The sequence below is a fragment of the Chiloscyllium plagiosum genome, unplaced genomic scaffold (assembly GCF_037043375.1).
Source record: "Chiloscyllium plagiosum isolate Xiang-an unplaced genomic scaffold, Cpla_swu_hap1 HiC_scaffold_10, whole genome shotgun sequence".
Classification (NCBI taxonomy): domain Eukaryota; kingdom Metazoa; phylum Chordata; class Chondrichthyes; order Orectolobiformes; family Hemiscylliidae; genus Chiloscyllium; species Chiloscyllium plagiosum.
Window position 1 is genome coordinate 6,396,500 of NW_028270148.1, and position 21,440 is coordinate 6,417,939.

Consider the following 21,440-nt stretch of genomic DNA (forward strand, 5'->3'; position numbering starts at 1 on the left):
TTATAGCTGCCTAATTCCTTCCACCAGAGTCCATGTGATTGGGTCAGATTATTATCAATTTGGGGAATATCCTTCACTTTCGGTTTCTCTGCATGTACAGTTACAAATCTGCTTGGTTCTGACTTTATTACTGTTCCTGGTTTAAGTACGGTGTGTAACTGACTGAAGAAACAACCAAAGATGGTGCATCATCCCAGGCAACTCAGGAACCAACAGTAACAATGTGTTAAACACTACTTTACATTTCATTCCAGAACTCACAAAATTTTCCAGAAGATTCCAATGCTACGTACACGGTGAGAATTTAAAATTTTAAAATATGGGAAAATTACAAACATCCTTACATTGTGCATCCGCTACTCGGTCCCAGTTTGTAATATTTCTCTGTTTTCTGTTAGACACTACAGCCAATGGATCAATCTGTTTACAGCAACCTTAAAGGTATGTTGTTGGAACACTAACAAAAGCTCAGGAGAAGCTTGTGGATCGGTTACATTCTGTATCAATGAGGAAAAGTGTGGGAAAGTTTCACTGAAATGAACAGCAGCACTGTATAAAGCAGCAGAGAGCAGTCAGTCCCATGTGGTGGCAGGACATCATTCAAGCCGTGTGTCATTGTATGGAAATGCACCTTTCAGATGTCATTAACACACACAGACACAGACACATGCAGACACCCACAGTGACCAGTTACTGTAATCGGGAGTGACCGTGCTAACCGGTCCCACTGACTGAGAGTGATTGCGCTGACCAGTTCCTGCAACTAGGAGTGAACCGTGCGACAAGGTGTGACCACAATGACCAATCCCTGTGATTGGGAGTGACCACACTGACCAGTCCCTGTGACCGGAAGTGATAACACTGACCAGCCCCAGTGACCATAGGGACCTGTATTAAAGCTCACTGCAGCTAATGATGCTGAACTCTCGGCGCAGCTCACTCAATCCTGAGACCTCAGACATTCACTGAAATCGTCTATTATTGTCACATCTCACAACCTTGATGTTTGATTTTACAGAAACAGACAAGAAATAAACAGCTGACAGATGAACCGCTGAACAAATCTTTCCTGAGGGATGAAGACACCAAATGGATATTTTGATCAAGAAAGATCATTGGACCAAACAAGTCTGTTCTCCATCTTCTTTCCCAATCCCCTCTCCTGTTCCAGAAGCTGATCTGATATGCTGCTGCCCCCAGTTTGTCTGTTCACATCAGCACCTCTCATTCGTTACACGTTCCACAACTAGATCCATCTTTGAGTAGCTTTCATTGATTCTTTCCTGAAATGTGGGTCTCATTGGCAAGGCTAGCATTTGTTCCCAATCCCTAACTGCCCTTGAGCTGATTGCTACTTTGGGCCATTTCAGGGGACAGTTAAGAGTCAGATATATTACTGTGGGTCTGGAGTCACATGTAGGCCAGAGCAGATAAGGATAGGGACCTACATGGGATTTTACAATCCTCAGTGATAGTTTCATGGTCACCATCACTGAGGCCTGCTTTATACTTAACTTTTAACCAAGTTCCCAGATGATTAGCCAGTGTTTCTTGATTATTCATCCAGTGACAATTCTGCCTGACCACAATCTCAGAATGAACATTACCTAGTGGGATTCAGACCGACTTTAATCGTTCCCACTTCACCGGCTTCTGTTCCTCTTAGTTTTTCATCAATTTCCTTTGAGACCCACCTTCACCATCGTAAGAAGTTTAATTTGATCAAAGTGAATTATTCTGCATTGCTTCCACAATCCCCCTCCTCTCATTCCTTGCTCCTTCCCTCACTCACTGCCCCTAATCTCACAACCCCTCTCCTCATTCCCTGTCCCTCCATCACTCACCTACCCTCTCTCACTCACAGCTCCTTCCCACTCAATGCCCCCTCCCTCATTCACACCCCCTTACTCATTTGCCCACACATCTCCACTAACTGTCCCCTCTGTCACTCACCCCCACAGTTCCCTCACTCACTGCCTGCTCCCTCACTCACTCCCTGCCCCTCATTCACTGTCTTACCCCTCCCTCCTTACTCACTCACATCCCTCCCCACTCAGTGCACATTCACCCATTCCCTGACCCCTCCCTCACTCCCTGATGCCCCTCACTGTCCCTCCTCCTGCCTCATTAATTCTTCTCTCCTTCCATCGATGATCTGAGGGATACCTCACTCTCAGGCAATGAAGTTGCTTCAATGTCCTCTGTTATTTTCTCACAGATCAGGGCCACCTATTACCTCCATGTCTCTTTGACTGGAAGCTTGGTTTCTGATGCAGAGTGACACCAACAGTGTGGCTTCGATTCCCACCATGGCTGATGTTATCATAAAGGACTGTCCTACTCAACCTCATTGTCGACTGAGGCGCGATGACCCTCACTAATCATCTCTCTCTCTCTCTGTGATGAAAGAACCGCCCTCTGGGACTTTGATGATGTTACCTTTTACCTTGACTGTATGAAGCACAGCTTTCCCCAGTGTAACCTCCAAATTACAGTTTTGGATTGTGCTGTGCTGGACTGAAGGACACAAACTGTAATACTGAAACCAATTTCTAGCTGTGTTTTTGATGAGTCAGCACAAGGTTTGGATGTACTGCATCACACTCACTGGGATTGAGTTATTTGCTGGTAAACTATTTTCACTGAGTTATTGTAAATGATTTGGCCACAGTAACATGACATCAAGATAAAATTGGAAGCACTGGATACTGCAAACGTAGTGTCCAGTTATAGTATTGAGCCTTTGTGTTCCAGAACTTTCCACACCCACAGCCAAGCTGTTCCAGTACAATTACAACACTGGTATCTACCCAACTGTATGGCAAATTGCCCAGGTACGTCCAGTACATAAAAAGCAGAACAAATCCAAACCAGCTCATGACCGCCCCATAAGTCTACTCTCCATCATCAGTAAAGTGATGGAAGGTATCATAAATAGTGCTATCAAGCAGCACCTCTTCAGCAATAACCTGCTCAGTGACACCTAGTTTGGGTTCCACCAGGGTCACTCAGGTCCTGACCTCCTGGCCTTTATTCAAACATGGACAAAAGAACTGAATTCCAGAGGGGAGGTGAGAGTGACAGCCCTTGACATCAAGGCCGCATTTGACTGAGTGTGGCATCAAGGAGCCCTAGCAAAACTATAATCAATGTGAAACATCAATGTTCAGCACCTTTTGCAAATCCTTAGCAGTCCACATTCAAATGTCACAAGATCTGGACAATATCCAGGCTTGGGCTGACAAGTAACAAGTAACATTCGAGCAACACAAATGCAAGGCAAGTACCATCTCCAAAGCCCCTTGACATTCAATGGTGTTAGTATCCCTGAACCCCACATTATCAACATCCTTGGAGTTACCATTGACCAGAAACTCAACTGGACATCTCACATAGTGACAAAAAGAGTGGGTCAGAGGTTAAGAATCTATGGTGAGTCACCACCTGACTCCCCAGAGCTTGTCCACAAGGCACGAGAGAGGAATGTGATTGAATACTCCCTACTTGCCTGGATGGGTACATCAATACTCAAGATGTTTTATACCATTCAGGAGAAAGCAGCCCACTTAGAGTCATAGAGTTATACAGTGTGGAAACAGACACTTCAGTCCAACCAGTCCACTCTGACAACTATTCCAAACTAAACCAGTCCCACCTACCTGGTCTTAGCCCAAATCCCTTCAAACATTTCTTATTCATGTATTATCCAAATTTTTTTAAACATTATAATTGTCCCTGCATCTACCACTTCCACTGGAAGTTCATTCCATATATGACCACTCTCTCTGTAAAAATAAGTTGCCCCTCATGTGCTTTTATGTCTTTCACTTCTCATATTTGAAATCCCCCACTCTATGGAAAGGAGATCTGCTATTCAACTTACCTATAACCCTAATTGTTTTATAAATATCTATAAGATCACACTTCAATCTCTCTATTATCACTACATCCATAAACATCCACTCCCTCAGTCACCAATGCTCAGTAGATCAGGAATGATGAAGGGCTTTTGCCCGAAATGTCAATTTTCCTGCTCCTCGGATGCTGCCTGACCTGCTGTGCTTTTCCGGCACCACTCTAATCTAGACCCTGGTTTCCAACATCTGCAGTCCTTGATTTTACCTAGGGGACATGGTCTCAAGATTAGGGAGAGTAGATTTAGGGCAGAGATGAAGAGAAACTGCTTTTCCCATACAGTCATGAATCTATGGAATTATCTGCCCAAGGAAGCTGTGGAGGCAGCTTCATTAAATATATTCAAAACACAGTTGGATGGGTTTTTGCATGGTTGGGGAATTAAGGATTATGGGGATAATATGGTGGGAGGAGCTAAGATGATGGATAGGTCAGCCACGATCTTAATAAATGGCGAAGCAGGCTCAACAGGCCAAGTGGCCTACTTCTGATTCTATTACTATGAAATTATCAAAGATTCTGCTAAGTTTAATGGAGAATAATCTTACAACTACTTTCAGGTAGAGCTGTGGCCAACATTTCTGATTAGGTGGAGATTTTATGGATTTTTTACTGCAATGTAGGTTTGTTATTATCACAAATGATTAGGTGATCCTCAATTAACCTGCTCGCTATCGCTTTAAATGATTGTAATGCTGAATTCTTTGTCAAAATAAAGATTTTTAAGCAATTATTAGAAAGGTTAGTGTCACTTTTTGCTTCTCCGACACCCAACAATTAAATCAGAATGAGTATGGCAACACTTCTACCAATGAGATTTCACTTTCTACCCAATCAGCGATCTTCTTTCATACAGTATTAATGTTGGGTTGGTATTTTTGTTATGAAGATGTGGATGAACAACACCTTTAAGAGAGTAAAAGCTAGCAGTGACAGGACCAACTGTTCTCAATAAGACACAATGTAACATTGCTCCAGCTATTGGGGTAGCTGGTTGCCTGGAAACGACAAAACAGATTCGAACTAGGCCGATCCGTTTAAATTATACCCTGAAAAAATCCATATTCCAATCCAGTTTGAATTTAGTATATTGACAAACTGAAAAGCCAATGACACAATCTGATGCTTTGGCAGTTTAAGACCTGGGAAAATTAAACAGTTGACAGGAGAACTGCCACCAGACCAACAGATAAACTGCTAGTCAGAACTCTCTGAGAGTTACCTGTCTAGAGAAAAAACCTCAACACTGATCTGGGGAGCAAATCTACCAATGAAGACAAAAAGAAGATTTGACTGTGTTGGCTGGTTTTAAAATTTGAATTTTTCTATAAATCTTAATTGGGAGTTTTATCGGACTAATATTATAGAAAAGAATGTAAAAGATAGATTAGAGGAAGGAATTGTAAATAATCGTTAGTTAATTGTCCCCTGTTAGAAAGTTGTTAATTTTTACTTGAAATAGCTCGTAGCCACTCGAATTTACTGCACAGAATAAATCTTTTGTTTTCTGGTTTAAATTAAGCAGGAGGATTCACCTCGTGTCGTAACGATTTTGTGAAGCATCTTGATGTAACCAATCTCAATTTTCATGGTCCCTGTAGGAGTTTGGGTTAATATAGGGAATGTGGTTGCTACAGGAAACAGGTTTAAGGTGGAAGATGATTCCTATCAGAGATACAATTCACGTGGGGAAAATGAATGGACAGAGTGTGGAGACCAGCTTGCTGCTGGTACTGTGCCTGTAATGCTGAAACTACTCACTGTGGAGTTGAATCTCACATCTCAGCAGATCACTTCCTTCCAGAGAGATGAACAGAAACTGGAAGAACAGCCTCACTGTTGATCTGCAATGTGTCAATACATTTCCAGCAAATTTATTCATTGTTGGCCAGCCTACTTCCTCCTTCCTCTTTCTGTGCTGCATATTCAGCAAAAGCCTCGAAGTTCCATGTTACTGAGATCCTGAAAGAGCAACAGTACAACACTCTGAGAAATTACAGCAAATGAAAAACTACATCTCTTTGAAATGTTTTTTCCTGAAATGCTCCACCTTCACTTTGATGCTCTCTGTCGCAGTGAATAAGTAAATGTTTTGCTGTCATAGAATTCTGTGTTTGATATTGATTTTCAGATTGTGTGCTGGTGTTTGAGTCAGTAGTTTGTATTTCGGAGTTTCCTATTTAGAGTTGAAATTGGGCTTTCTCACAGTGCAATGGGAGCATCTCGTGTCAAACATGACACTGAACAATAATGTCCAGTAGTCGCATTCCTGGACTTCCTGCAGCTGTCATTTGAGAATCCTATGCCAACTCTGTACAAAGTTGCTGACTGAAGCACTGAAGTCAATGTTGATGCCGTGTGGTTAAAGGGTCCCAAGGGCGAAAGATGAGGCGTTCTTCCTCCAGTCATCAGGTGGCTTGGATTTGGCGGTGGAGGCGGCCCAGGACTTGAATGTCATGTGGGTGACAACACACACCAAACCGCACCGGCCTTTGGCCAATCACTTCAATTCCACCTCTCAATCCACCAAGGACATGCAAGTCCTGGGCCTCCTTCACCGCCAAATCCAAGCCACCCAACGATTGGAGGAAGAACGTCTTCCTCCTTGAGACCCTTCAACCGCACGGCATCAATGTGGACTTCACTTGTTTCCAACTCCCCCCACCACCCCACCTCATCCCAGATTCAACCCACCAACTTGCCTCCGCCCTCTTGACCTGTTCTACTTGTCTACCTTCCTTCCTACCTATCCATTCAATCCTCCTCTCCGACCTATAACAACCACCTCTCACCTGCATTTACCTATCGCTTTCCCAGGTAACGTTCCCAGCCCCAACCCCACCCCCACGCCCAGCCACCTATTTATCTCTCAGACCCTTTCCCTCCACCCACCACATTCCTGATGAGGGGCTTATGCCCCAAACATTGACTCTCCTGCTCCTCAGATGCTGCCTGACTGACCGTGCTTTCCCAACACCACACTCTTCGAGTCTTCTTCAGAATTGTTCTGTAGAAGAATCAAAATGAACTCGAGACATTTAACTGTTTCTCTCTGCACAACTGCTGCCAGACCTGCTGAATTTCTCCAGCATTTCAAGTTTCCAGCATCTGCAGTAATTTGACTTATTATCATTGACGTTAGTAGAGGCTAAGCTTTAAGCACAAGAGCAAACGTATTGCATCTGCACAGAGGTTCTCAAAAAACTTATAAAATGAACTGAATTGAATTAGATTATTATCTCGTGCAAAGTCAAGAGTGTGGTGTTGGGAAAGCACAGCAGGTCAGGCAGCATCCAAGGACAAGGAGAGTCGACGTTTCGGGCAAGAGCCCTTCGTTAAGAATGAGGTAGATACAAAACTAAAAGAATGATAAATAAAGGTCGGACATAAGAATAAAAAGGAATTAGAAGAGGGCACCAGACTCAGTCCTTTCAGACCAGTCAACACCAGCACCGAGCTTCCAGACCGCACCGGACTTCCAATCCCGAGAACTCGCCACCCCATGCCTGCCCCCGGTCCAGGACTCACTTCCCCATTCCTACCCCCAATCCGAACTCACATCCCAGCGCCTGCAAACCATTCCAGGACCCGCCTCTCCGCGCCTTCCCCACAGTCCGGGACCCGCCTCCCCGCGCCTGTGCCCCAGTCCGGGACCCGCCTCCCCGCGCTTGCAACCCAGCCCGGGACCCGCCTCTCCGCGCCTGCAACCCAGCCCGGGACCCGCCTCCCCGCGCCTTCCCCACAGTCCGGGACCCACCTCCCCGCGCCTGCACCCCAGTCCAGGACCCGCCTCCCCGCGCTTGCACCCCAGTCCGGGACCCGCCTCCCCGTGCCTTCCCCACAGTCTGGGACCCGCCTCCCCGCGCCTGCACCCCAGTCCGGGACCCGCCACCCAATGCCTGCACCACAGTCCGGGACCCGCCTCTCCATGCCCGCCCCACAGTCCGGGACCCCGCCTCTCCATGCCCGCCCCACAGTCCGGGACCCGCCTCTCCATGCCCGCCCCACAGTCCGGGACCCGCCTCCCCATGCCTTCCCAGCAGTCTGGGACCCGCCTCACCTCGCGCGCCCCACAGTCCGGGACCCGCCTCCCCATGCCTTCCCCACAGTCTGGGACCCGCCTCACCTCACGCGCCACACAGTCCGGGACCCGCCTCCCCGCGCCTGCAACCCAGTCCGGGACCCGCCTACCCACGCCTGCACCCCAGTCCGGGACCCACCTCCCAATGCCTGTCCGACAGTCTGGGATCCGCCTCCCAATGCACGCCCCACAGTCCGGGACCCGCCTCCCCACGCCTGCACCCCAGTCCGGGACCCACCTCCCAATGCATGCCCCACAGTCTGGGATTCGCCTCCCAATGCACGCCCCACAGTCCGGGACCCGCCTCCCCATGCCTGCCCCACAGTCCGGGACCCGCCTCTCCGCGCCTGCCCCACAGCCCGGCACATGGCACACCGCGCCTGCCCCACAGTCCGGGACCCGCCTCCCCATGCCCGTCCCATTGTCTGGGACCCGCCTCCCCGTGCCTGCTGGACAGTCCGGGACACACCTCACCGCGCCCACCCCTGGTCCGGGACACGCCTTCCTGCACCACTCCCCAACCCCGGTCTGGGACACGCCTCCCCGCGCATGCCACATATTCCGGGTCCCGCCTCCCTGCGCCCTCACCACTGTCCGAGACACGCCTCCCCGCGCCTGCCCGCCGGTCCAAGACCTGCCTCCCCGTACGTGACCCCTAGTCCAGGACCCGCCTCTCTGCGCCTGCACCCCAGTCCGGGCCCGCCTCCCTGCGCCCGCCCCACAGTCTGGGACCCACCTCCCCGGGCCTGCCCCACTGTCCGGGACCCGCCTCAATGCGCCACCCCCACAGTCCGGGATCCACATCCCCGCGCCTGCCCCACAGTCCGGGATCCGCCTCCCCGCACCTTCCCCATAGTCCGGGACCCGCCTCCCCACGCCCGTCCCACAGTCCGGGACCCGCCTCCCCGCGCCCGTCCCACAGTTCGGGACCCGACTCCCTGCCCCCGCCCCACAGTCCAGGACATGCCTCCCCGCGCCCGCCCCACAGTCCGGGATCCGACTCCCTGTGCCTGCTCCACAGTCCGGGACCCGCCTCCCTGTGCCTGCCCCACAGTCCGGGATCGCCTCCCAGTGCCAGCCCCACAGTCTGGGACCCGCATCCCGGCGCCAGCCCCACAGTCCGGTATCCGCATCCTCACGCCAGCCCCACAGTCCGGGACCCACCTCCCTGCGCTTGCCTCCCAGTCCAGGATGCGCCTCCCCACGCCTGCCCCACAGTCCAGGACCCGCCTCCCCGCGCCCGTCCCACAGTCCGGGATCCGCCTGCCTGTGCCTGCCCCACAGTCCGGGACCCGCATCCCTGCGCCTGCCCCACAGTCCGGGACCCGACTCCCAGCGTCAGACCAACAGCCCGGGACCCGACTCCAGTCGCCTGCCCCACAGTCCGGGAACCGCCTCCCCCCGCGCCTGCCCCACAGTCCGGGACCCGCCTGCCCGCGCCTGCCCCACAGTCTGGTAACCGCCTCCCTGGGCCTGCCCCACAGTCTGGGACCCGCATCCCCGCGCCTGCCCTGGACAAACTCTGGGACCCGCCTCCCTGCACCTGCCCCACAGTCCGGGACCCGCCTTCCCGCGCCCGGCCCACAGTCTGGGACCCGCCACATTGCGCCTGCCCCACAGTGCTGGTCCCGGATCCAGGCGCCTGCCCCACAGTCCGGGACCCGCCTCCCCGCGCCTGCAACCCAGCCCGGGACCCGCCTCCCCGCGCCTGCAACCCAGCACGGGACCCGCCTCCCCAGGTCTTCCCCACAGTCCGGGACCCGCCTCCCCGCGCCTGCACCCCAGTCCAGGACCCGCCTCCCTGCGCTTGCACCCCAGTCCGGGACCCGCCTCCCCGTGCCTTCCCCACAGTCCGGGACCCACCTCCCCGCGCCTGCACCCCAGTCCGGGACCCGCCACCCAATGCCTGCACCACAGTCCGGGACCCGCCTCTCCATGCCCGCCCCACAGTCCGGGACCCGTCTCCCCATGCCTTCCCCACAGTCTGGGACCCGACTCACCTCGCGCGCCCCACAGTCCGGGACCAGCCTCCCCGCGCCTGCAACCCAGTCCGGGACCCGCCTCCCCATGCACCCCCCCACAGTACGGGACCGGCCTCTCCGCGCCCGCCCCACAGTCCGGGACACGGCACACCGCCCCTGCCCCACAGTCCGGAACCCACCTCCCAATGCCTGCCACACAGTCTGGGATCCGCCTCCCAATGCACACCCCACAGTCCTGGACCCGCCTCCCCATGCCTGCCCCACAGTCCGGGACTCGCCTCTCCGCGCCTGCCCCACAGTCCGGGACACGGCACACCGCACCTGCCCCACAGTCCGGGACCCACCTCCCAATGCCTGCCACACAGTCTGGGATCCGCCTCCCAATGCACGCCCCACAGTCCGGGATCCGCCTCCCCATGCCTGCCCCACAGTCCGGGACTCGCCTCTCCGCGCCTGCCCCATAGTCGGAGACCCGCCTCCCCGCGCCCGCACCACAGTCCGAGACACGCCTCCCCGCGCCTGCCCCCCAGTCCGAGACCCGCCTCCCCGTACGTGACCCGAGTCCAGGACCCGCCTCTCTGCGCCTGCACCCCAGTCCGGGACCCGCCTCCCTGCGCCTGCCCCACAGTCTGGGACCCGCCTCCCCGCGCCCATGCCACAGTCCTGGAACCGCCTCAACGCGCCAGCCTCACAGTTGGGACCCACATCCCCGCGCCTGCCCCACAGTCCAGGACCCGCCTCCCCGCGCCTGCACCACAGTCCAGGACCCGCCTCCCCGCGCCCGTCCCACAGTCCGGGACCCACATCCCCGGGCCTGCCCCACAGTCCAGGACCCGCCTTCCCGCGCCTGCGCTACAGTCCGGGACCTGCCTCCCCGCAACTGCCCCACTGTCCGGGACCCACATCCCCGGACCTGCCCCACAGTCCGGGACCCGCCTCCCCGCGCCCGTCCCACAGTCCGGGATCCACATCCCCGCGCCTGCCCCACAGTCCAGGACCCGCCTCCCCGCGCCTGCACCACAGTCCGGGATCCGCCTCCCCGCGCCCGTCCCACAGTTCGGGACCCGACTCCCTGCCCCCGCCCCACAGTCCAGGACATGCCTCCCCGCGCCCGCCCCACAGTCCGGGATCCGACTCCCTGTGCCTGCTCCACAGTCCGGGACCCGCCTCCCTGTGCCTGCCCCACAGTCCGGGATCGCCTCCCAGTGCCAGCCCCACAGTCTGGGACCCGCATCCCGGCGCCAGCCCCACAGTCCGGTATCCGCATCCTCACGCCAGCCCCACAGTCCGGGACCCACCTCCCTGCGCTTGCCTCCCAGTCCAGGATGCGCCTCCCCACGCCTGCCCCACAGTCCAGGACCCGCCTCCCCGCGCCCGTCCCACAGTCCGGGATCCGCCTGCCTGTGCCTGCCCCACAGTCCGGGACCCGCATCCCTGCGCCTGCCCCACAGTCCGGGACCCGACTCCCAGCGTCAGACCAACAGCCCGGGACCCGACTCCAGTCGCCTGCCCCACAGTCCGGGAACCGCCTCCCCCCGCGCCTGCCCCACAGTCCGGGACCCGCCTGCCCGCGCCTGCCCCACAGTCTGGTAACCGCCTCCCTGGGCCTGCCCCACAGTCTGGGACCCGCATCCCCGCGCCTGCCCTGGACAAACTCTGGGACCCGCCTCCCTGCACCTGCCCCACAGTCCGGGACCCGCCTTCCCGCGCCCGGCCCACAGTCTGGGACCCGCCACATTGCGCCTGCCCCACAGTGCTGGTCCCGGATCCAGGCGCCTGCCCCACAGTCCGGGACCCGCCTCCCCGCGCCTGCAACCCAGCCCGGGACCCGCCTCCCCGCGCACGTCCCACAGTCCGGGACCCGTCTCCCCGCGCCCGTCCCACAGTTCGGGACCCGTCTCCCCGCGCCCGTCCCACAGATCGGGACATGTCTCCCCGCGCCCGCCCCACAGTCCGGGATCCGCCTCCCTGTGCCTGCTCCACAGTCCGGGACCCGCCTCCCGGCGCCAGCCCCACAGTCCGGTATCCGCATCCTCACGCCAGCCCCACAGTCCGGGATCGCCTCCCTGCGCTTGCCTCCCAGTCCAGGATGCGCCTCCCCACGCCTGCCCCACAGTCCGGGACCCGCCTCCCCGCGCCCATCCCACAGTCCAGGACCTGCATCCCCGGGCCCACCCCACAGTCTGGGACCCGCATCCACGCGCCTGCCCCACAGTCCGGGACCCGACTCACAGCGCCAGACCCACAGTCCGGGACCCGACTCACAGCGCCAGACCCACAGTCCGGGACCCGACTCACAGCGCCAGACCCACAGTCCGGGACCCGACTCCAGGCGCCTGCCCCACAGTCCGGGAACCGCCTCCCCTCGCACCTGCCCCACAGTCTGGGACCCGCCTCCCTGCGCCTGCCCCACAGTCGGGTACCCGCCTCCCTGGGCCTGCCCAACAGTCCGGGACCCGCATCCCCGCGCCTGCCCTGGACAAACTCTGGGACTCGCCTCCCTGCACCTGCACCACAGTCCGGGACCCGCCTTCCCTCACCCGGCCCACAGTCTGGGACCCGCCACATCGCGCCTGCCCCACAGTCCTGGTCCCGCATCCAGGCGCCTGCTCCACAGTCCGGGACCCGCCTCCCCGCGCCTGTCCCACAGTCCGGAACCCGCCTCCCCGCGCCAGCCCCACAGTCCGGGACCCGCCTCCCCGCGCCTGACCCACAGTCCGGGACCCGCCTCCCCATGCTTGCCCCACAGTCCGGGACCCGCCTCCCCACGCCTGCCCCACAGTCCGGGACCCGCCTCCCCATGCCCGTCCCATGGTCTGGGACCCGCCTCCCCGCGCCTGCTGGACAGTCCGTGACGCACCTCCCCGCGCCCGCCCCTGGTCCGCGACCCGCCTTCCTGCACCACTCCCCAACCCCGGTCTGGGACACGCCTCCCCGCGCCCGTCACACATTCTGGGACCCGACTCTCCGCGCCTGCTCCCTAGTCGGGGACCCGCCTCCCCGCACCCGCACCATAGTCTGGGACCCGCCTCCCCGCGCCTGCCCGACAGTCCGAGACACGCCTCCCCGCACCTGCCCCCCGGTCCGAGACCCGCCTCCCCGTACATGACCCCTAGTCCAGGACCCGCCTTTCTGCGCCTGCACCCCAGTCCGGGACCTGCCTCCCAGTGCCCGCCCCACAGTCTGGGATCCGCCTCCCCACGCCCATCCCACAGTCCAGGACCCGCCTCAACGCGCTAGCCCCACAGTCCGAGACCTACATCCCCGTGCCTGCCCCACAGTCCAGGACCAGCCACCCCGCGCTAGCCCCACAGTCCAGGACCCACATCCCCGTGCCTGCCCCACAGTCCAGGACCCGCCTCCCCGCGCCTTCCCCATAGTCCGGGACCCGCCTCCCCACGCCCATCCCACAGTCCTGGACTCGCCTCAACGCGCCAGCCCCACAGTCCGGGACCCACATCCCCGCGCCTGCCCCACAGTCCGGGACCCGCATCCCCGCGCCTTCCCCACAGTCCGGGACCTGCCTCCACGCGCCTTCCCCACAGTCCGGGACCCGCCTCCCCGCGCCCGCCCAACAGTCTGGGACCCGCATCCACGCGCCTGCCCTACAGTCCGGGACCCGCATCGCTGCGCCTGCCCCACAGTCCGGGACCCGCATCCCTGCGCCTGCCCCACAGTCCTGGACCAGCATCCCTGCGCCTGCCCCACAGTCCGGGTCCCGCTTCCACGCACCTGCCCCACAATCCGGGACCTGCCTCCCCGCGCCTGCCCCACAGTCCAGAACCCGACTCTCAGCGCCAGACCCACAGTCCGGGACCCGCCTCCCTGCGCCAGCCCCACGGTCTGACCCACCTCCACGAACCTGCCCCACAGTAAGGGATCTGACTCCCCACGCCTGCCCCACGGTCTGGTAACCGCCTCCCTGCGCCTACCCCACAGTCCGAGACCCGCATCCCCGCGCCTGCCCCACAGTCCGGGACCCGCATCCCCGCGCCTGCCCCACAGTCCGGGACCCGCCTCCCCACGCGCCTGCCCCACAGTCCGGGAACCGCCTCCCCTCGCGCCTGCCCCACAGTCCGGGACCCGCCTCCCCACGCCTGCCCCACAGTCCGGGACCCGCCTCCCCACGCCTGCCCCACAGTCCGGGACCCGCATCCCCGCGCCTGCCCTGGACAAACTCTGGGACCCGCCTCCCTGCACCTGCACCACAGTCTGGGACCCGCCACATCGCGCCTGCCCCACAGTCCGGGACCCGCCTCCCCGCGCCTGCCCCACAGTCCGGGACCCGCCTCCCCACGCCTGCCCCACAGTGCGGGACCCGCCTCCCCACGCCTGCCCCACAGTCCGGGACTCGCCTCTCCGCGCCTGCCCCACAGTCCGGGACCCACCTCCCAATGCCTGCCACATAGTCTGGGATCCGCCTCCCAATGCACGCCCCACAGCCCGGGACCCGCCTCCCCATGCCCGTCCGATGGTCTGGGACCCGCCTCCCCGCACCTGCTGGACAGTCCGGGACACACCTCCCCGCGCCCGCCCCTGGTCCGGGACGCGCCTTCCTGCACCACTCCCCAACCTCGGTCTGGGACACGCCTCCTCGCGCCCGTCACACATTCCGGGTCCCGACTCTCCGCGCCTGCCCCATAGTCGGAGATCCGCCTCCCCGCACCCGCACCACAGTCCGAGACACGCCTCCCCGCGCCAGCCCCCCGGTCCGAGACCCGCCTCCCCGTACGTGACCCCTAGTCCAGGACCCGCCTCTCTGCGCCTGCACCCCAGTCCGGGACCCGCCTCCCTGAGCCTGCCCCACAGTCTGGGACCCGCCTCCCCACGCCCATGCCACAGTCCGGGACCCGCCTCAACGCGCCAGCCCCACAGTTGGGACCCACATCCCCGCGCCTGCCCCACAGTCCGGGACCCGCCTCAACGCGCCAGCCCCACAGTTGGGACCCACATCCCCGCGCCTGCCCCACAGTCCAGGACCCGCCTCCCCACGCCTGCACCACAGACCAGGACCCGCCTCCCCGCGCCCGTCCCACAGTCCGGGACCCGCCTCAACGCGCCAGCCACACAGTCCGGGATCTGCCTCAACGCGCCAGCCCCACAGTCCGGGACCCACATCCCCGCGCCTGCCCCATAGTCCGGGACCCGCCTCCCCGCGCCCATCCCACAGTCCTGGACTCGCCTCAACGCGCCAGCCCCACAGTCCGGGACCCACATCCCCGCGCCTGCCCCACAGTCCGGGACCCGCATCCCCGCGCCTTCCCCACAGTCCGGGACCTGCCTCCACGCGCCTTCCCCACAGTCCGGGACCCGCCTCCCCGCGCCCGCCCAACAGTCTGGGACCCGCATCCACGCGCCTGCCCCACAGTCCGGGACCCGCATCGCTGCGCCTGCCCCACAGTCCGGGACCCGCATCCCTGCGCCTGCCCCACAGTCCTGGACCAGCATCCCTGCGCCTGCCCCACAGTCCGGGTCCCGCTTCCACGCACCTGCCCCACAATCCGGGACCTGCCTCCCCGCGCCTGCCCCACAGTCCAGAACCCGACTCTCAGCGCCAGACCCACAGTCCGGGACCCGCCTCCCTGCGCCAGCCCCACGGTCTGACCCACCTCCACGAACCTGCCCCACAGTAAGGGATCTGACTCCCCACGCCTGCCCCACGGTCTGGTAACCGCCTCCCTGCGCCTACCCCACAGTCCGAGACCCGCATCCCCGCGCCTGCCCCACAGTCCGGGACCCGCATCCCCGCGCCTGCCCCACAGTCCGGGACCCGCCTCCCCACGCGCCTGCCCCACAGTCCGGGAACCGCCTCCCCTCGCGCCTGCCCCACAGTCCGGGACCCGCCTCCCCACGCCTGCCCCACAGTCCGGGACCCGCCTCCCCACGCCTGCCCCACAGTCCGGGACCCGCATCCCCGCGCCTGCCCTGGACAAACTCTGGGACCCGCCTCCCTGCACCTGCACCACAGTCTGGGACCCGCCACATCGCGCCTGCCCCACAGTCCGGGACCCGCCTCCCCGCGCCTGCCCCACAGTCCGGGACCCGCCTCCCCACGCCTGCCCCACAGTGCGGGACCCGCCTCCCCACGCCTGCCCCACAGTCCGGGACTCGCCTCTCCGCGCCTGCCCCACAGTCCGGGACCCACCTCCCAATGCCTGCCACATAGTCTGGGATCCGCCTCCCAATGCACGCCCCACAGCCCGGGACCCGCCTCCCCATGCCCGTCCGATGGTCTGGGACCCGCCTCCCCGCACCTGCTGGACAGTCCGGGACACACCTCCCCGCGCCCGCCCCTGGTCCGGGACGCGCCTTCCTGCACCACTCCCCAACCTCGGTCTGGGACACGCCTCCTCGCGCCCGTCACACATTCCGGGTCCCGACTCTCCGCGCCTGCCCCATAGTCGGAGATCCGCCTCCCCGCACCCGCACCACAGTCCGAGACACGCCTCCCCGCGCCAGCCCCCCGGTCCGAGACCCGCCTTCCCGTACGTGACCCCTAGTCCAGGACCCGCCTCTCTGCGCCTGCACCCCAGTCCGGGACCCGCCTCCCTGAGCCTGCCCCACAGTCTGGGACCCGCCTCCCCACGCCCATGCCACAGTCCGGGACCCGCCTCAACGCGCCAGCCCCACAGTTGGGACCCACATCCCCGCGCCTGCCCCACAGTCCGGGACCCGCCTCAACGCGCCAGCCCCACAGTTGGGACCCACATCCCCGCGCCTGCCCCACAGTCCAGGACCCGCCTCCCCACGCCTGCACCACAGACCAGGACCCGCCTCCCCGCGCCCGTCCCACAGTCCGGGACCCGCCTCAACGCGCCAGCCACACAGTCCGGGATCTGCCTCAACGCGCCAGCCCCACAGTCCGGGACCCACATCCCCGCGCCTGCCCCACAGTCCAGGACCCGCCTTCCCGCGCCTGCGCTACAGTCCGGGACCTGCCTCCCCGCAACTGCCCCACTGTCCGGGACCCACATCCCCGCGCCTGCCCCATAGTTGGAGACCCGCCTCCCCGCACCCGCACCACAGTCCGAGACACGCCTCCCCGCGCCAGCCCCCAGGTCCGAGACCCGCCTCCCCGTACGTGACCCCTAGTCCAGGACCCGCCTCTCTGCGCCTGCACCCCAGTCCGGGACCCGCCTCCCTGCGCCTGCCCCACAGTCTGGGACCCGCCTCCCCACGCCCATGCCACAGTCCGGGACCCGCCTCAACGCGCCAGCCCCACAGTTGGGACCCACATCCCCGCGCCTGCCCCGCAGTCCAGGACCCGCCACCCCGCGCCTGCACCACAGTCCAGGACCCGCCTCCCCGCGCCCGTCCCACAGTCCGGGACCCACATCCCCGGGCCTGCCCCACAGTCCGGGATCTGCCTCAACGCGCCAGCCCCACAGTCCGGGACCCACATCCCCGCGCCTGCACTACAGTCCAGGACCCGCCTTCCCGCGCCTGCACTACAGTCCGGGACCTGCCTCCCCGCAACTGCCCCACTGTCCGGGACCCACATCCCCGGGCCTGCTCCACAGTCCGGGACCCGCCTCACTGTGCCTGCCCCACTGTCTGGGATCCGCCTCCCTGTGCCTGCCCCACAGTCCAGGATTGCCTCCCAGTGCCAGCCCCACGGTCCGGGACCCGCATCCCGGCGCCAGCCCCACGGTCCGGTACCCGCATCCTCGCGCCAGCCCCACGGTCCGGTACCCGCATCCTCGCGCCAGCCCCACAGTCCGGGACCCACCTCCCTGCGCTTGCCTCCCAGTCCAGGATGCGCCTCCCCACGCCTGCCCCACAGTCCAGGACCCGCCACCCCGCGCCCGTCCCACAGTCTGGGACCTGCATCCCCGGGCCCGCCCCACAGTCTGGGACCCGCATCCAGGCGCCTGCTCCACAGTCCGGGACCCGCCTCCCCGCGCCTGTCCCACAGTCCGGAACCCGCCTCCCCGCGCCAGCCCCACAGTCCGGGACCCGCCTCCCCGCGCCTGACCCACAGTCCGGGACCCGCCTCCCCATGCCTGCCCCACAGTCCGGGACCCGCCTCCCCACGCCTGCCCCACAGTCCGGGACCCGCCTCCCCATGCCCGTCCCATGGTCTGGGACCCGCCTCCCCGCGCCTGCTGGACAGTCCGTGACGCACCTCCCCGCGCCCACCCCTGGTCCGCGACCCGCCTTCCTGCACCACTCCCCAACCCCGGTCTGGGACACGCCTCCCCGCGCCCGTCACACATTCTGGGACCCGACTCTCCGCGCCTGCTCCCTAGTCGGGGACCCGCCTCCCCGCACCCGCACCATAGTCTGGGACCCGCCTCCCCGCGCCTGCCCGACAGTCCGAGACACGCCTCCCCGCACCTGCCCCCCGGTCCGAGACCCGCCTCCCCGTACATGACCCCTAGTCCAGGACCCGCCTTTCTGCGCCTGCACCCCAGTCCGGGACCTGCCTCCCCGCGCCCGTCCCACAGTCCGGGATCCACATCCCCGCGCCTGCCCCACAGTCCAGGACCCGCCTCCCCGCGCCTGCACCACAGTCCGGGATCCGCCTCCCCGCACCTTCCCCACAGTCCGGGATCCGCCTCCCTGTGCCTGCTCCACAGTCCGGGACCCGCCTCCCTGTGCCTGCCCCACTGTCTGGGATCCGCCTCCCTGTGCCTGCCCCACAGTCCGGGATCGCCTCCCAGTGCCAGCCCCACGGTCCGGGACCCGCATCCCGGAGCCAGCCCCACGGTCCGGTACCCGCATCCTCGCGCCAGCCCCACAGTCCGGGACCCACCTCCCTGCGCTTGCCTCCCAGTCCAGGATGCGCCTCCCCACGCCTGCCCCACAGTCCAGGACCCGCCTCCCCGCGCCAGTCCCACAGTCTGGGACCTGCATCCCCGGGCCCGCCCCACAGTCTGGGACCCGCATCCACGCGCCTGCCCCACAGTCCTGGACCCGACTCACAGCGCCAGACCCACAGTCCGGGACACGACTCACAGCGCCAGACCCACAGTCCGGGACCCGACTCCAGGCGCCTGCCCCACAGTCCGGGAACCGCCTCCCCTCGCGCCTGCCCCACAGTCCGGGGCCCGCCTCCCTGCTCCTGCCCCACAGTCTGGTACCCGCCTCCCTGGGCCTGCCCAACAGTCCGGGACCCGCATCCCCGCGCCTGCCCTGGACAAACTCTGGGACCCGCCTCCCTGCACCTGCACCACAGTCCGGGACCCGCCTTCCCTCGCCCGGCCCACAGTCTGGGACCCGCCACATCGCGCCTGCCCCACAGTCCGGGACCCGCCTCCCCGCGCCTGCCCCACAGTCCGGGACCCGCCTCCCCACGCCTGCCCCACAGTCCGGGACCCGCCTCCCCCACAGTCCGGGACCCGCATCCATGCGCCTGCCCCACAGTCCGGGACCCGCCTCCCCGTGCCCGTCCCATGGTCTGGGACCCGCCTCCCCGCGCCTGCTGGACAGTCCGTGACGCACCTCCCCGCGCCCGCCCCTGGGTCGGGACGCGCCTTCCTGCACCACTCCCCAACCCCGGTCTGGGACACGCCTCCCCGCGCCCGTCACACATTCTGGGACCCGACTCTCCGCGCCTGCCCCCTAGTCGGGGACCCGCCTCCCCGCGCCCGCACCACAGTCTGGGACACGCCTCCCCGCACCTGCCCCCCCGGTCCGAGACCCGCCTCCCCGTACGTGACCCCTAGTCCAGGACCCGCCTTTCTGCGCCTTCCCCACAGTCCGGGACCTGCCTCCACGCGCCTTCCCCACAGTCCGGGACCCGCGTCCCCGCGCCCGCCCAACAGTCTGGGACCCGCATCCAGGCGCCTGCTCCACAGTCCGGGACCCGCCTCCCCGCGCCTGTCCCACAGTCCGGAACCCGCCTCCCCGCGCCAGCCCCACAGTCCGGGACCCGCCTCCCCGCGCCTGACCCACAGTCCGGGACCCGCCTCCCCATGCCTGCCCCACAGTCCGGGACCCGCCTCCCCACGCCTGCCCCACAGTCCGGGACCCACCTCCCCATGCCCGTCCCATGGTCTGGGACCCGCCTCCCCGCGCCTGCTGGACAGTCCGTGACGCACCTCCCCGCGCCCGCCCCTGGTCCGCGACCCGCCTTCCTGCACCACTCCCCAACCCCGGTCTGGGACACGCCTCCCCGCGCCCGTCACACATTCTGGGACCCGACTCTCCGCGCCTGCTCCCTAGTCGGGGACCCGCCTCCCCGCACCCGCACCATAGTCTGGGACCCGCCTCCCCGCGCCTGCCCGACAGTCCGAGACACGCCTCCCCGCACCTGCCCCCCGGTCCAAGACCCGCCTCCCCGTACATGACCCCTAGTCCAGGACCCGCCTTTCTGCGCCTGCACCCCAGTCCGGGACCTGCCTCCCAGTGCCCGCCCCACAGTCTGGGATCCGCCTCCCCACGCCCATCCCACAGTCCGGGACCCGCCTCAACGCGCTAGCCCCACAGTCCGAGACCTACATCCCCGTGCCTGCCCCACAGTCCAGGACCAGCCACCCCGCGCTAGCCCCACAGTCCAGGACCCACATCCCCGTGCCTGCCCCACAGTCCAGGACCAGCCACCCCGCGCATGCACCACAGTCCAGGACCCGCCTCCCCGTGCCTGCACCACAGTCCAGGACCCGCCTCCCCGCGCCTTCCCCATAGTCCGGGACCCGCCTCCCCGCGCCCATCCCACAGTCCTGGACTCGCCTCAACGCGCCAGCCCCACAGTCCGGGACCCACATCCCCGCGCCTGCCCCACAGTCCGGGACCCGCATCCCCGCGCCTTCCCCACAGTCCGGGACCTGCCTCCACGCGCCTTCCCCACAGTCCGGGACCCGCCTCCCCGCGCCCGCCCAACAGTCTGGGACCCGCATCCACGCGCCTGCCCCACAGTCCGGGACCCGCATCGCTGCGCCTGCCCCACAGTCCGGGACCCGCATCCCTGCGCCTGCCCCACAGTCCTGGACCAGCATCCCTGCGCCTGCCCCACAGTCCGGGTCCCGCTTCCACGCACCTGCCCCACAATCCGGGACCTGCCTCCCCGCGCCTGCCCCACAGTCCAGAACCCGACCCTCAGCGCCAGACCCACAGTCCGGGACCCGCCTCCCTGCGCCAGCCCCACGGTCTGACCCACCTCCACGAACCTGCCCCACAGTAAGGGATCTGACTCCCCACGCCTGCCCCACGGTCTGGTAACCGCCTCCCTGCGCCTGCCCCACAGTCCGGGACCCGCATCCCCGCGCCTGCCCCACAGTCCGGGACCCGCATCCCCGCGCCTGCCCCACAGTCCGGGACCCGCCTCCCCACGCGCCTGCCCCACAGTCCGGGAACCGCCTCCCCTCGCGCCTGCCCCACAGTCCGGGACCCGCCTCCCCACGCCTGCCCCACAGTCCGGGACCCGCCTCCCCACGCCTGCCCCACAGTCCGGGACCCGCATCCCCGCGCCTGCCCTGGACAAACTCTGGGACCCGCCTCCCTGCACCTGCACCACAGTC

General features: G+C 63.4%; 1 pseudogene across 1 annotated transcript in view; it reads left to right on the forward strand.

Moving 5' to 3' along the window:
- LOC122552555 (immunoglobulin superfamily member 3-like) overlaps positions 1-4,648 on the forward strand; it is a 92,325-nt pseudogene extending 87,677 nt beyond the window's left edge. Inside the window, exons 11-13 of the transcript XR_015758332.1 lie at positions 255-296; positions 399-441; positions 1,019-4,648. The product of XR_015758332.1 is annotated as an immunoglobulin superfamily member 3-like (transcript). The remainder of the gene's footprint in view (positions 1-254; positions 297-398; positions 442-1,018) is intronic.
- Positions 4,649-21,440: the final 16,792 nt, after the last annotated feature.